This window comes from Lingula anatina, chromosome 7 (genome assembly GCF_051362555.1).
Source record: "Lingula anatina isolate TDL-2025a chromosome 7, LinAna3.0, whole genome shotgun sequence".
Lineage (NCBI taxonomy): Eukaryota > Metazoa > Brachiopoda > Lingulata > Lingulida > Lingulidae > Lingula > Lingula anatina.
This window is the reverse complement of record NC_141773.1, coordinates 9,721,976-9,737,855: the sequence shown is the minus strand read 5'-3', so window position 1 is coordinate 9,737,855 and position 15,880 is coordinate 9,721,976. Positions and strand designations below refer to the sequence as shown.

General features: G+C 36.2%; 1 protein-coding gene across 9 annotated transcripts in view; it reads left to right on the top strand.

Annotated features, from left to right (window-relative positions):
• The first annotated feature begins 3,545 nt into the window (after positions 1 to 3,545).
• LOC106180976 (uncharacterized) overlaps positions 3,546 to 15,880 on the top strand; it is a 28,235-nt gene continuing 15,900 nt past the window's right edge. For 7 of the 9 annotated variants that reach the window (XM_087017699.1, XM_087017697.1, XM_087017702.1 and 4 more), the window contains exons 1-4: positions 3,546 to 3,995; positions 7,708 to 11,111; positions 13,228 to 13,417; positions 15,170 to 15,721. The gene's annotated coding sequence lies outside the window, so the exon portion shown is untranslated. The remainder of the gene's footprint in view (positions 3,996 to 7,707; positions 11,112 to 13,227; positions 13,418 to 15,169; positions 15,722 to 15,880) is intronic. The other 2 variants (XM_087017704.1, XM_087017703.1) reach the window with 1 other exon arrangement.

Sequence of the window (15,880 nt, the reverse complement as noted above, 5' to 3'; positions counted from 1 at the left end):
AATAAAAGTATTGCAAGAAGATATTAACAGTAACAATGATGTAAATGGAATAAAACAATTAACAGAGCTTAATACACAACTAAAAAATATAAGGGAGCTTGAAATGAAAGGGTTACTGACAAGGTGGGTAGAACAAGGTGAAAAACCGACGAAATATTTTCTTAACCTGGAAAAGAGGAACTATATAAGTAAAACTATTACAAAACTGATTGATGATAATGGAGTTGTAATTACGGACCAAAAAGAAATTCTAAATGAAATTAAACGATTTTATGAATTTTTATATAGCAATCAAGACCAGTGTTTGGAGAATGCTGGGATTGATGAATTAATGGAGGGATTAGAAATTCAAAAATTATCAAATTTTGAGTCATCAAAATTAGAGATAACATTGCTAAAAATGAGGTGTTACGGTCTCTAAAAGAATGTAAAAATGATTCAGTCCCTGGATGTGATGGCTTTTCTCCTGAATTTTTAAAATATTTTCTGGATTGACATTGGCGATTTTCTGCATCGATCATTTATTGAGACCTTTAAAAAAGGTGAACTTTCCCCAATGCAAAAATTTGGTGTTATATCAATACTACCCAAGGGAGACAAACCAAGGGAATTTATAAAAATTGGAGACCGATCTGTCTATTAAACGTCACTTACAAAATTTTATCTAGAATAATTGCTAACAGAATCAAACCGTTTCTCACTAAATTAATACACGAAAATCAAAAGGGTTTTATGGCGGGTAGATATTTGGGTGAGAACACAAGACTTTTATATCATACATGTTTGCAATGAAAATAGCGCACCAGGCCTAGTTTTAATGGTCGATTTTGAGAAAGCATATAATTCAATATCTTGGAATTTTATTAGGAAAGTCTTAAGTTTTTTCAACTTTGGGGAAAATATAAAGAAGTGGATTGATATATTTTTACTAATTTTAAGCTATGCGTGATTCAGGGTGGCAATGCCTCATCTTTTTTTAAAATACATCGTGGGTGTAGACAGGGGGATCCGATCTCACCATACTTATTCTTGTTATGCGTAGAGATAATGGGTGCTATGTTTAGAAAAAGTAGAACAGTCAAGGGCATTAAAATTAAAAATAAAGAATATAAGATAATGCAGTATGCGGATGATACTGCAATATTATTGGATGGAACAGAAAAGTCATTAAAAAACTCACTTTCACTAATAGACCAATTTGCTAAGTTTTCCGGTTTAAAACCAAATTACCAAAAAACATGCTGTATTAAAATTGGACCATTGAGATTTACGGTGAGAAATTTTGATGCGAACTATGGAATCAAATGGTCCCAAGAACCGTTTACTTTTCTTGGAATTATTTTTACTGTAGATTTGGTTAACATGGTTGAATTAAATTTTGAAAACAAGGTAAAAGATATTAAAAAATTGATAAAGTCCTGGTCAAGGCGACTATTAAGCGTTACAGGAAAAATTACTGTAGTTAAATCAATAATGCTGTCTAAATTAACACATCTGTTTATAAGCCTACCTAATTTGAGTGAAGAACATATAAAGGATTTAGAAAGTACATTTTTCAATTTCATATGGAACAATAAGAAGGATAGAATAGCAAGAAATACATTAATTCAAAATTACCAGTATGGTGGGTTACGTATGATTTCAGTCAAATGGTTTATTGATAGCTCGAAAATTTCGTGGTTGAGAAGAATGATGGGCTGTATTAGTATAACATCATTTCATCAATTGTTGTTAGATACATTATCATACAATTTTATGGATCTTGTGAATTTTGGACAGGAATATATAAAGCACATTGAAAAGAAAACCACCAATAGATTTTGGAAATATGTATTTCGAGCATTCTATCAGTTTAGACAAATAATTGATAAGGCTGATTTAGAGTTTTATCAAGCGGTATGGTTTAATAATATGATAAAAATCAATAGTAAAACGATTTATTACAAGAAGTGGCATGAGAAAGGAATAGTTCGTGTATTTGATTTTGTAGATGAAAATAATAACTGTTTAAATTATGCCAATTTTTGTAGTAAATTTAATTTCTAACCACCATTCACAATGTTTTATGGCATTGTACAGTGCATCGAGAAAATGATTAGAAATAAGAAAAACATTGATATCTATATGAATATTCCCTTTAGACCAAAATTTCTAGAAGTTCTGATGAGAAATCAAAAGGGAGTAAGACCTCTATACGATACCTTTGTTACTAGCTTGTATTTTAGACCAAAAAGTGAAATAAAATGGGAAAGTGAGTTGAATGTGTACCACGATGAAAAATAGTGGATGGAAAAGAATAACTCGATTAAGAAGTTGGATGATATGAGCCTTAGATGGTTTCAATATCGACTGGTCAATAGAATCTTAGGAACAAATTCTTTTTTATTTCGGATAAATGTAGTAGAATCAAATTTATGTGTATTTTGTATAAAATTTTCCGTGGTGGGATAGCCTACGTTCCATTTACTTCAATTTTGCTGAGAGGTGCGATTCAAACGGAGGAATATGTAGTCTTTGACAGCATACATAGTATGTAGTCTTTGACAGCTGAGTGCCCAGATCAGTTTCGTTCAATACACACTTTTGAAGAACGTTTTCGCTAGTCTTCGAATTACAGAAGCACGCATATGTATAAGACTTTGTTTGACTAAATATTAGTAGAATATTGTTTAAACCTGTATATGATAATGTGTATTGCTGATGTTATTGTATGTGGGAATAAAATCACCTAACTAACGCAGACCGTGAACAGTCGGACAACATTCGAAAAGGAAATAAATCTTCAGAGAGAATTGTTTTTGCGGTAATAATTAATTTGCATTATGCTAAACAAATACAAAACAAATGTGGACTAAGAGATACAGTTTTCAGTCGTATTATACTGTTGCGTTCTCGATCTCAGTGACTGTAATTGTTTTGGACATGGGATTGACGCGCCGGTAGCACGCGCTAGCTAGGTCAGCGGCGCAGATTTGGCTCCCAGCCAGATTTCTGCCAGGCGCAGACTTGGCTTCCGCACAGATTTCTGCTCTCTGTCCAGATTTCTGCCCTGCGGAGTGGTATCCAAATTTCCGTCAATGGGGTACAGAGCGGGCTGCGTGTGCTTGAGCTTTTGTCGCATATATATATATATATATATATATATATATATATATATATATATATATATATATATATATATGGGAGCTACATAGTGTTGGGGATAGTGGAGAATAGTTGGATAGTTGAATAGTGTAGAGGTGCGGGATAGAAGAAGGTTGTTTTACAGTTAGAGATTTACAGCCATTTACAGCCTTAGTTTAGCCTGAAGGTTGTACAAAAAAACTTTCAGTTGTCAGGAGAAATAAAGAAAACATACAACTGATAGATGGTGGCAGCATTTGTTTTTGCTTTATATACCGATTGTTTCGTACAGTAAAATAAAGAAACGCAACGATACGTATAATTTAATGAGCGTTATCGTAAAAGACTGAATGAAGACTTTAATTCAAACCATCTCAGTTTCTACCATTGACAGATATATGCCGGTGTCACGAAACTGAGTGTCCGTGTAACAGAAAGTCCGCCCTCCAAATAGTTATAATCGTAAGGGTTAGCCTGACCTAAGTGGGTCAAAATCTACATGTAGTGCGAGTCTTACCTGTACAAATGGATGGGGGACTTTTTGGTACATGACACCTTGTTGATTTGCAACGTATTGTTGATTTTCTGTTTTTCTTTAATATTCTTTTCCTATTGTCAAAATAGTACTACCATTTATATACTCATTCAGGTATCCCTTCTGTGGGAATGCGATCTAACACTAGCTGCAGATCTTAAGCTCACACTGTTGTCACCCATGTTAACCACAAAACCCACTCGTTTAAATAGCTTTGCGCGACTAGGTTGTTTTTAGTAACATCCCAAACTTAATTGCCTGATCTACTTTCAGCCCTGCGAAGTGACAGTGAGGATTGTACATGTGTAAGTTTGACCAAGGACACCACGATGTTCAGGTGAGCTAAAAAGCTGGCTTAAGTATGCGCAGTAATAAGTTAGAGAGAAAGAAAATGGCGGTCGCGGTTGCTTTAAAAAATGTGTTTGTCGATTTTGTGCAACAACAAGACGAAGAACACAAGGTCCGCGTACGACAGATATGAGTGCTAAACTGATGAACTCCACACTTTAAAGATACTACTGCGCATGCGCCCAGGTGTCATAATCTCCTCCGAGCGCAGCCGAGAATCAATTACAGCTTTGGAAACGACTTGCTCTCGCTGCTAGTTAATTACGCCGCGGGGTATTCAGGGCACAGACCGTGATCACTAGATACCGCCAATGGATTTTTGGAATTTCGATTTTTCATGTGAACGAAGCCTAATACATTACCTATGGGACTGGTAATTATTTAAGTTGGGGGGGAAGGGGAAATGTCTGCAATTCCCACCAAAAAAGTCGAGACAACCACTGACAGCATTCACATTTTTCTAGATCTCCCTTATGGATTGATTGAATAACTTAGCCACCCCCTCAATATCTTGTATGCTTACGACCTTGTCCTATTGTCTGCATCTAAAAAAGGTCTACAAAACAAACTAACGGCACTGCGAGCTTACTGTAAAAAGTGGAAACTAATCATAAACGAGAAAAGTCCAAGGTTGTATGATTTTCAATAAAAAATGGAAAATTAGACTCTGCCACAACATTTACAATAAATAATATAATCATTGAATCAGTAAAAGAGTACAATTATCAGGGTTTAACCTTTATAATTACAAATACAACAATTGAAAATTTAAAGAAAAAGGCTCGAACGACAAATTTTGCTCCTAAAGCAGCCCTGTTCTCAAACAAGATATCGATTACTTAAGAAAACTTAACGCCCCTGAAAAATATCTCTGAATGAAAGCCACATCATCAGAAATAAAGACTATTGCAAAAATGTTGATTAGTGACCACGACTTAGAAATTGAACGGGGCCGCTATAATTCTCCTAAAACCCCTTCTGAAAATCGTAAGTGCCCCCACTGTAATGAAATTGAAATGGAAATCCATTTTACTGAAATGTGAAGAACATGGTGACGGAAGAAGTAGACTCATGATACCTCCTGAGCAAAAAACAGATCAGGAAAAACTTCAGTGGCTGCTCAGTCCGAAACGTGAACCATGCTTGAGAGCCTTACAGCCATATATACAACATTGGTCAAAAAGGTTGTCCCACCCTAAGTATTATGTGCTTTTATTTATAAATGATCGCAACACAGGTGAAGATTGTTATAAATAATGATTTTCATTCCAGGTACCATAACTAACATGATTATTGATACAGAAAATACAAACTATCGGATATCAATATTTAATACCATTTATTCACATTTATTACATGTACCCCCTCAAATCCGACGTTTCGCTGTGATTTTCACAGGGGCAAAGAAATGTCCATTAAATTGAAATGACATCACCAAATGTCACCAAATTTACACACATTTAGCATTAGGTGTGCTCGTTAAAGGTCATGTGTCTAATAGCGTTTGTGTTTACCGCGTACTGTAATTACTTCCTGTAGGTGGCGCAGCCTGCCTTCAACAAGGGTAACAATTCTGTTTTATGGGATATTGTCCCATTCTTCCGAAAGAGCTTGGGGGAGTTAGTCCAGATTATTAGGAGTTTGGTTCTCCTTTCCATTGCACACTTTAATTCATGCCACAGATGTTTAGTAAGGTTAATAACATGGCTCAAAGGTGGTTGCTCTATCCTCTGAACATTGGGTTTCTGCAACAAATCACTCAGCAGACGAGAGTTGTGAGCACGTGCATTTCCACAATGACGCCTGCAGTATCCCTGAAGTCATCTCTTGCAAATGGAGTGAGATATTTGTTAAGAACGTTTCAGTGAATTGCCCCAATAACGTTCTTTTCTGGAAAGAACAATGCACTAAAAACATGGGCTTGGAATTCGCTCCAAACGTGGTCTGGCCTGACACCTCAGGCGATATTTTCCTGCACAAACCTTCCAAAAAGCATTCTGCAACATGTCTACGGGCCCTAATTTGACCATCGAACGCACACAAGAACTACCTTGATTCTTCAGCAAAACCAACTTGTTCCTAGTGATGGTTGACCAAGTTCTGGTAGTTCTGGGGTCACTGAACCTAACATTCTTAACTGATACCTCATTCCAAGAGGGGACTTCGGGGATGATCCAGGCTTCACCATGACAGCACGCTTGCACACAGTTCTCATGTGGTGAAAGATTTATTGCAGAAACCCAATGTTCTGAAACTGGAGAAACCATCTTTTAATCCTGATAATAAACCTACTGAGAACCCGTGGCGTGAATTGAAGTGTGCAATCTAGGGGAGAACTAAACCCCAACTAGTCCGGACCAATTCCGCCAAGCTTTTTAGGAAACATGGGGCAAAATCCCACAAAACAGAATTGTTACCCTTGTTGAAGGCGGTGGCGCAGTCTACAGGAGATAATTACAGTGGGCGGTAGCCACACACGCAAATAGACACGTGACCTTTAACGAGCACACCCTAATACTAAATGTGTGTAAATTTGGTGACTTTTGGTGGTGTCTTTTCAATGGGCATTTCTTTACCTCCATGGTAATGACAGTGGTACATCGGATTTGAGGGGGTACATGTAATAAATGTGAATAAATGGCATTAAATATGGATATCTTAACCGCTATTTAGTATTTTCTGTACCAATAATCATGTCAGTTATGGTATCTGTAATGAAAAACACCATTCATAGCAATTAAATCCTGTGTTGTGATCATTTATAACTAAAAGCACATGAAACTGGGGGTGCGACAACCTTTTTGACCAATGTTGTATTTATGAAAGTGTGAAAAAAAGGATACACCTATCAGTAGCAATACTCGTTTATTCTGTGCTACTTCCCAGTAATAATTCCATAAGTATTTGTACATGTTTGTATAGCTATTATAAAGTTTTATGATAAGAGCCTGTAAAATGTAACTTATACACATTTTATTGCTCAATAAAGATTATTAATTATTATTATTGTAATAAAAGTTTCCGCGTGAAAAATTTGTATTTTTCACTATGTCTTACATGACATGTCACAAAAAATAACTTTGTTCAATAACAACTTATCTGTCATTTTCAAATTTCAAGACCCTCTTAATATTTGCTTGAAAAATTTCAGGCACCCCATTTTCTCCTCCAATTCCCCCCTCCAACTTAAGTAATGACCGGTCCCTAAGTGGCGTTTCAGCCGGTGCCATGTCATTCCTCCCGCTTTACCACGCGTTCACATATATCTATTGATAACTTTTAACCTTCCTGGTTGCTTTGCTGCCGTTTTATTAGTACGTCGCCATTAGAAACGCAAAACAGATGTACACAGAGTGTACATAAAAAATACCTATTTTACTTTCCATCTTAGATCCAATTTAGATGTACATTCAATTAAGATAATCCCAGCTTTCTTTCGCCAAGTTGTTCCATAAAGATGATAATTTTAACCCTCCACATTCTGCGGAAATTGGAAACCATTAAAGTAGTCAAATTTCAATGATTGATAATGCGTTCTATCCACTCTCCCCGCTGCTGAATAACGGCGGCCACGCGAACATTGGCAATGGCTCTTGCAATAATGTCAGCCGGACTGCTCCTTACTTTTCTTCGAATGTTTGTCTTCAAAGTGTCTCGAGTTTGTGTCTTTTAAACTTCATTTTTTTTTTTTTTTTGTTAAGGTGCCCCCAAAGGAAGAAATCTGGGGGATTGAGATCTGGCGAGAAGGGTGGCCAAGAAAAGTCTGTATGGCGTGAGATGGTGATTGGAATCAAAATGATTCATACACATACCAGTAGCACAACGAGAAAGAAGTTGGTAATTTGTGCATATTTTTAAACGTGGAACCTGGGAACTTTAAAAAGGTCGCTTTTGCAAAATATAAACGTTTGGTTGGAAGAAAAAACTCATTGGCATTCGCATTAGGAAAAAACAACGCTTATAATGCTATATTTTAAAGTAGTCTCCTGTAATATCTCGTTTCAAATTTGACTAAATATTTGCAGAGCGTCGATCCCCAAGTCAGCCAACGTTTGAACAAGACAGAAGTGTTGATCTTCAAAGTCTCCTTGTTGATAAGATATGTTTTTCATTGGAAGTATACCCTTAACCATAAACAATATGCATGATTAAATAACCTCACTCGAAGGTGAGATATGGAATCGACCGGAGTTGGAGGGAAATTACTCTCCGTCTTTTTATGTACAGACACAGATGTGTCTGTACATATTGCCATCACCTGCGTCTGTCGTCGCCGTCGCCGTCGCCGTCCCTGTCGCCGTCCCTGTCGCCGTCGATGTCGCTGTCGCCGTCGCCGTGCACTTTCATCGTTAACACGATAAGTGGAAGACAGTTTTACTTTTTGGCTTTATATATACAGAGCTGATAAATATTTATAAAACGCAGGTCAAGTTCGAAAATCAGCATGTTTGGGCAATTATTGTAGAAGTTATGCTGTTTTTTTCACTTTTTAGCTTATATGCAAAACTGTTAACACATTTCAAGGAAAACCGATAGGCTGTTGTCATGAAACTCACAGGAGTAATCAATCTCACTAAAACGCAGGTCAAGTTCGAAAATCAGCATTATCGGGCCATTATTTTAGAAGTTATGCTGTTTTTTCACATTTCCTCAGATTCAATTCTTAGGCATGTTAACAGTCTCATTATTATGTACAGACACAGATGTGTCTGTACATATTGCCATCACCTGCGTCTGTCGTCGCCGTCGCCGTCGCCGATCATGTCGCCGTGCACTTTCAGCGTTAACACCATAAGTTGAAGACGGTTTTACTTTTTGGCTTTATATTTACAGAGCTGATGAATTTTCATAAAACGCAGGTCAAGTTCGAAAATCATCGGGCCATTATTGTAGAATTTATGCTGTTTTTTCACTTTTCAGCATATATGCAACACTGTTAACACATTTCAAGGAAAACTGATAGGCCTGTTGTCATGAAACTCACAGGAGTAATCAATCTTACTAAAACGCAGGAAAAGTTCGAAAATCAGCATAATTGGGGCATTATTTTATAAGATATGCTGTTTTTTCACATTTCCTCAGATTCAATTCTTAGGCATGTTAACAGTCTCATTATTTAATTAATAAGATACGTTAAAGAGTTTGTTTGACATTTCCTGCATCTTTACAACATTATTAGTTGATTACGTAAAAATGATGGTAAACTTCTTATCGTGTATTGTGTAATAAAGTGTCAAAAATGGAAATAAACTCATATCATTGCAGTTTGTAAGATTCAATCATTCACTATGTTCAGAAACTCAGAATGGAGGAAATCAGACATTTGACACTGTTCTATTGATATTTTTCACATCTCATCAATTTTCTTAGTTGATCATATAAAAATGGCAGTAAACTGTTAATTTTGTTTTATGTTAAAAAAGTGTTAAAAATGGAAATAAACCCATTTCAGAATAGTGCTGTCTTGTTTCACATTTCCTCAGATTCAGTTTTTAGGCATGTTAACAGTTTCATTTTTTAATTAATAAGATAAGTAAAAGTGTTTGTTTGACATTTCCTGCATCTTTACAACATTGTTAGTTGATTTTTTAAAAATGATGGTAAACTTCTTATCGTGTATTGTGTAATAAAGTTTCAAAAATGGAAATAAACTCATATTATTGCAGTTTGTAAGATTCAATCATTCATTATGTTCAGAAACTCAGAATGGAGGAAATTGGACATTTGACACTGTTCTATTGATATTTTTCACATGTCATCAATTTTCTTAGTTGATCATATGGCAGTAAACTGTTAATTTTGTTTTATGTTAAAAAAGTGTTAAAATTAAAAAAAAAACATTTCAGAACAGTGCTGTCTTGTTTACATTTTGGCATTTTCAAGTTGTGACTTTGAAGTTCCATGGGCCTGAAGACCTTTGCTAGTCACATTTTCTGAATATACATAATACTAATATTTTATTATTAAAAATTGATGGTCATTATGCTGTTAAACGTTATGTAATATTGCATCAAAATTTGGAAAAAAATATTTTGGGCACTGCTCCCACGATGACCATTTAAGAAAAATCATGTCACTTACTGTTCTCAAACGTACAGGAAAGAAACATGGGACTAAAATACAGCTTCAGTAGGCAATGCGTCTGTTTGGTAATTCTTTCTGCTAGTTAAACAGTTTTTTTTTTTTTTTTGTGAAAATTTAATTTTTCACATATTGGCATTTTCAAGGTGTGACTTTGAAGTTCCATGGGCTTGAAGACCCATGCTAGTCACATTTTCTGAAAATCCATGATACGTATATTTTATTATTAAACATTAACGGTCATTATGCTGTTAACCATTATGTAATATTGCATCAGAATAGAAGAAAACACAATTTTGGGTGCTGCTGCCATGATGACCATTATGGGAAAACCATGTTACTGATGATTGCCAAACGTTCAAAAAAGAAATACAGGACTAAAATGCAGCCTGAGTTGGAAAAGCAGTCTAATTGGCTTCTTTTTCTGGAAGCTATACATTTCCAAAGTGTGAACTTGAACTGCCATATGCCTGAAGCCTTATGCTTGTTACACATTTTACTTACATTGGTATTACCTGTTGAGCATAATTAAAATTTGATGTTGAATTTGCAGTTTAACATAATGTACTTTTGCATCAGAAATGACAGTAGCCTATTTTGTGCATAGTTATTTCCTGCTTTTTGTCTGTACATTTGACAGCTTTGCTGCATTGTTCATAATTTTCGGGACTCGTTCGGCCCTTTCGAATGCTTATACTATCATAGACACCTCGCCTACTGAGGATTTGACGCTACGTTTATCAGATTAACCGTTCCACGTCAACAATTCCATCACAGTCCCCGCCAGGGGTAACGCTGAATGTAGAACCTGGCGTTACCGTTAAATTCGACCCTGCTGTCGGCGTGCGCGTTGAGGGACGGCTTTTGGCAGTGGGACAACCGGACAAACGTATCCTTTTCACGGCTGCAGACCTACCCAATGTTGAAAGGGATGATAACCAGTCATCTGTTTGGTTTGATGGTGCCCGATTGGCCGGGGACTTTACGGAAAATCATCATGGACGCCTGGAACTTCTATACCAAGGTATCTGCAGTGTAGAATGTCTTTGTGTTTTTGGAATTTTTATTTTTTCTTTTTCTTTCTTTCTTTCTTTCTTCTTTTTTTTTTTTTGTAAGTTATCTATCAGAACAAAATGTTGATGATGTGTAACAACTCAAGTTTTCATTGTTACGAAATGACGGAACAAAACTCTCACCTCCAAGTTGCCGGAATGAAATCTTATAGGAAAACTGCACATGTTTGAAATTTTCCTAAAATAAAATATTTTCTCTGTCTACATTTCCTGCAAAGCAATTAGTTTTTCCCAATTCAGACCTAACAAACTATTACAACGAAGATTTCTACTGCCCAGCTACTTAGATATATGTGAAAAAGTCTAAAATTGAATTTATGCTTTACGTTGGATCCAAGTGCACGCACGGGTCGAGTAATGTTTCGTGAGGGGGAGAAAACTTTATTCCCTTCGAACATTGATATTGGCTGGTAAACCACATAAAGAGTACATTTTATCCATATTTGGCTTATTTCCAAATTTGGTTTCAAGTGGCACCCTACTTGGTTATAGATCAGATCACTCACCAATTAAACTTCAAGTAAAATTTGACAGTTTTAAGCGAGGAAGAGGACTTTGATAATTTAATAATTCCCTCCTATATGACATGAACTATGTCGAAAAAATTAATGAATCCATACGAGATTTTTAAAAAAGAATATTCCAGTCCTATATATAATCTTGAAAATATTGACAACATTCCTGACCAAGAATTGCAGTGTATGGTAAACGATCAGATGTTCTAGAACTTATGCTTTTACGTTAATGAGGAACGACAATTTCGTATGCATGTTTTAAGAAGAAAAAATTACAAGCGGTAGAAAAGGGCTTATGAAAGAAATAAAATTAACAGAAGATTTTGAAAATTGTGATACCCTTCTTCAAATAGAATTAGAAAGAAAAAAACAACATTTAATTGAGATGAGAGGCGCTAGGTAAAAAGGTAGTATTATTAGATCGCGCGAGAAATGGTTAACTGAGGGAGAAAACCCCACAAAATATTTTTTCAGCCTTGAAAGAAAGAAGATTTACAGAAAAAATTATTCCCCGTTCTACAGGTTGGTAAAAATAGATATCTTGGAACTTTCTAAATCGAGTTCTTATCTTTTTAATTTCGGTCCAAACATAACAAATTTCATTAAAACTTTTTATAAAAATATTACTTCAAGAGTAAATCAGGGAGGTCATTCCGAAATGTTTCAACCAATATTATGCAAAAAAATAAAATAAAAGATGGAGGACTAAATATGATAAATGTAGAAGCTTCAATAATGGCATTAAAATTAACTTGGGTCATACGGTTGATAAATACGGAGGGTATTTGGCAAAATATCCTTTTGCATAGATATAAATTAGACTTGATGCTAAACTGTGGTTGTGAATATTCGCGCTTCTGTCAAACAGGCACACAGAATTTATTTTGGAAGGATGTTTTTTTAGCTTGGCGGGAATTGTTGAAAAAAAAAAGAACAATTGACCGAGTTGAATAAAGTCCCATTATGGTACAATAACTCTCTGGGGGCAAATAAAGAGACCCTGTTCTATAAAGAGATGTATGACAAAGGATATATACAAGTTAATGATCTTATTAATGAACATGGTAGAACATATTCATAAAAAGAATTTACTGAACTCGCTAACATCATAATCAGCTTTTTACAATGTAATGGTATTATTGCGACAATAAATGATCGGTACAGAAAAAATCACAATCCGCATAAAATCAAAACTTACGGTCCGTGGCAACCAGAAAGTATACGAGTTATTGTTAGACCTACAAGGGGCTCAAAAGATATGTGCGACATATTAAATAGCTCGAATGCTCAGCCTGTTTCTGAGGAAAATTGGTCAAATATTTTATTTAGAAAATATATACAATATATATATACAAATGAAATTACTCCCCCCTCTCGCATATTCAAATACATCAGTTATAAATGCAGGAGTCTTACCTCCCCTCCCATGACCACAGACAGACGTTATTCTATAATCGTTTTGAAATGTTAGCCCCCAAATGACTTCCTACTAGCTGAATATTCATTTTCCACAAATGTTTGTTAAAGAGAACGTATTATTTTCTCCTTTCAGGTAGTTTTGGCACCGTTTGTCAGAATGGCTGGGGTAGCTCCTACTACTACTTCAACAACAGAGTTATATACCAAAGTATATAACAGAGGCAGTGGCACTGGAAGTATTCTTCTGAACGACGTGAGATGCAATGGACATGAGAGCTCCCTCTGGGACTGTCCTCACGATGGGGTCCGTGTACACAATTGTTGTGAGTATCTTACTTACCTCTTATTTTTATTCATGTATTTACTACTTTTGAGAACTATGATATTGCAAATGTGTTAATCTTTTGTAATAGCATGAGGCCAGTGTTAGAGATGTTTCTTTGTTTGGTGAATTTCAGAGTGATCTGTCACGAAAAAATTAAAATAATAATAAGGTGCCTTTTTTCACTGTTAAACACAGAAAAGATTTTTTGGTTTATTTTCCATTTTATTTCGAACATGAAAATTTGCACATGTATTGAATGGAATATAATGTGGTTTATTTTCCATTTTATTTCGAACAAGAAAGTTTGCACATGTATTGAAGAGAATATAATGTAAATTCAGGTATCAAAACATCACATTCTTGTACGTAAGTGATTATTGCAAAAGTTCTCATTGTGCAGTGTTTGATACGTCCCTGAAAACCGGAGGAAGTAAGACAAACTTAATTTCTTTGACAGTTAGACAGAACTTAATACCGAAAAAGACAAAAAGTGAACTGTGGGCAAAAGTCTGCTAGAATGGAAAATAACACAAATAACTTAATTCTATTTTACTACTATATATTGTGTTATGCGATGATGGAATTTTGACTATTTCACTCGCGCCATGATCTTATCGCTCATTCTGGTCGGTTTCAGATAAGTGTTGGTACGTTCTTAAACATTACTTACAATAAAGGCATGAGTGCTATATACCGATGTGGAACGTAAGAGGTCGACCATTTGATTTTTATCAGGTAGTTTGTAAAGGGTTGTAATGTAATACCTCTCTGTTATAATATGTATAGTGGCAGATCCAGGATGTTGTTAACAGGAGAGGGGGCGTCAACACTGGTTTCTCGTGGCAAATATTCAGTGGTAGACTGAGGTAATATTCCTGTAATGTATACCGTACAGGCATGGAACAAGCTTGCTTAAGAAAGGCCTGCCCTGTTCACCTTAGCTTTAGGTAACCCTGTTCTTGGGTATGTCTTTGCATGGGAACCAAAATGATAAAGTATTATGCAGTCATTGTCTGTCTTTCTGATGTTAGTAACAACGCATCGTCCCTGCAGGAGCAGAGTAATTAAATTTCGGCTCCATTCGACCAGACGTGTTTAATTGGGGTCGGCCATATTTTGTCGGCGGATCAGTTAGTCCGCGAATCATCTCCCAGTCTGCTGTTCTGAATGCGCTCTCAGAGGCAAAACACAATAGGCATATTAAGAGAGCGCATTAGTTTCTTCAAACAGACTGCCTTTTGTTCATTTCACAAGTGGTGCTGTGGTTTGAGTCGATCTTGCGAGGGCTTTGGGTTTTGATATTTTATCTGGAACGTTTGAACCTAGCTCTTCAAAACTGTTACTCTGTTTTTCGTCTTTGTTCCCAATGGACTACAATGTTACCGCTGTAGTTGTTGGAGTTGTGTATTAATCGTATTAATCCCTTTTGTTTTTTATCCTTTCTGCAATGTTCTGCATACCATGTGTTAATTAACAGTATTATCACGTCCACTTGCTTTTCGTTCTCCACGGTACCTGCTTGACCATCTATATGTCGTCGGTAAAAACACACAAGTTTGAAATAGCTGCCACCAATGCCGCCTGTCCCTCTGTGGTCTTCCAATGGTTTTGTCTCCTATTACCTAGCAACTTCCAAGTGAAAATGAGTCAATTGTATACAAAATAAACTGAACAATAACATCGAGTTCTGTTCACATACCGTTTCCCTAAGTTGATAAAAATATACATGTCATAATGTTTAATTTTTCAGTTCACAGTCAAGACGTATGGCTGCAGTGATCAGGTTACTATGGTTATCGTGGGATTGCCAACGAAACTGCCAAGGACTGGTCTGGTATAGAGCTGGCGACTAACTCCTCCGTACTAGGAACAAGTGCTCTCCAATATGTGGACATCGAATTTGCTGGTCTTCCTAACATCGGGACACATTCAAATGATACGGCAGCCATATTGATTAGTGGAAGCCCACCTGTGCTTGATAACCTGAATATCACGAATGTCATCGGTAATGGTGTTCTACTCAGAGATATAACAGGACATGCGGCGATCAACAATAGTAACATTGAGGACAGCATGGGCAACGGGGTTTCCTTCAGAAGCTATGGTGGTAACCTGGCACTGGACAATGTCCTGATTTCTAATGTCCATAAAGCAGGTGTATATTACAACAGACTATTTCCGCTGCCCTCCTATATATAAGATGTGCCAACTGCCGGAAACAACGGTTCCTGATGGAGAACCGCTCATAGTCAGCTTTGACAGTACTGACCTTCATCTGGGGTCAAGGTCTTCCTGTTCTCAGGTAGGCAACTCGATACTTATTGGACCTTAATAGCTCACTGATTTTCCATATGTAGGAATTAGCTCGTGGCTTATATTGGAAAATAATGAAAAATAACATTTCACAAAAGATTCTGGACATACATGTACCACCATGACATCTTTACATTTTGAGTAAATA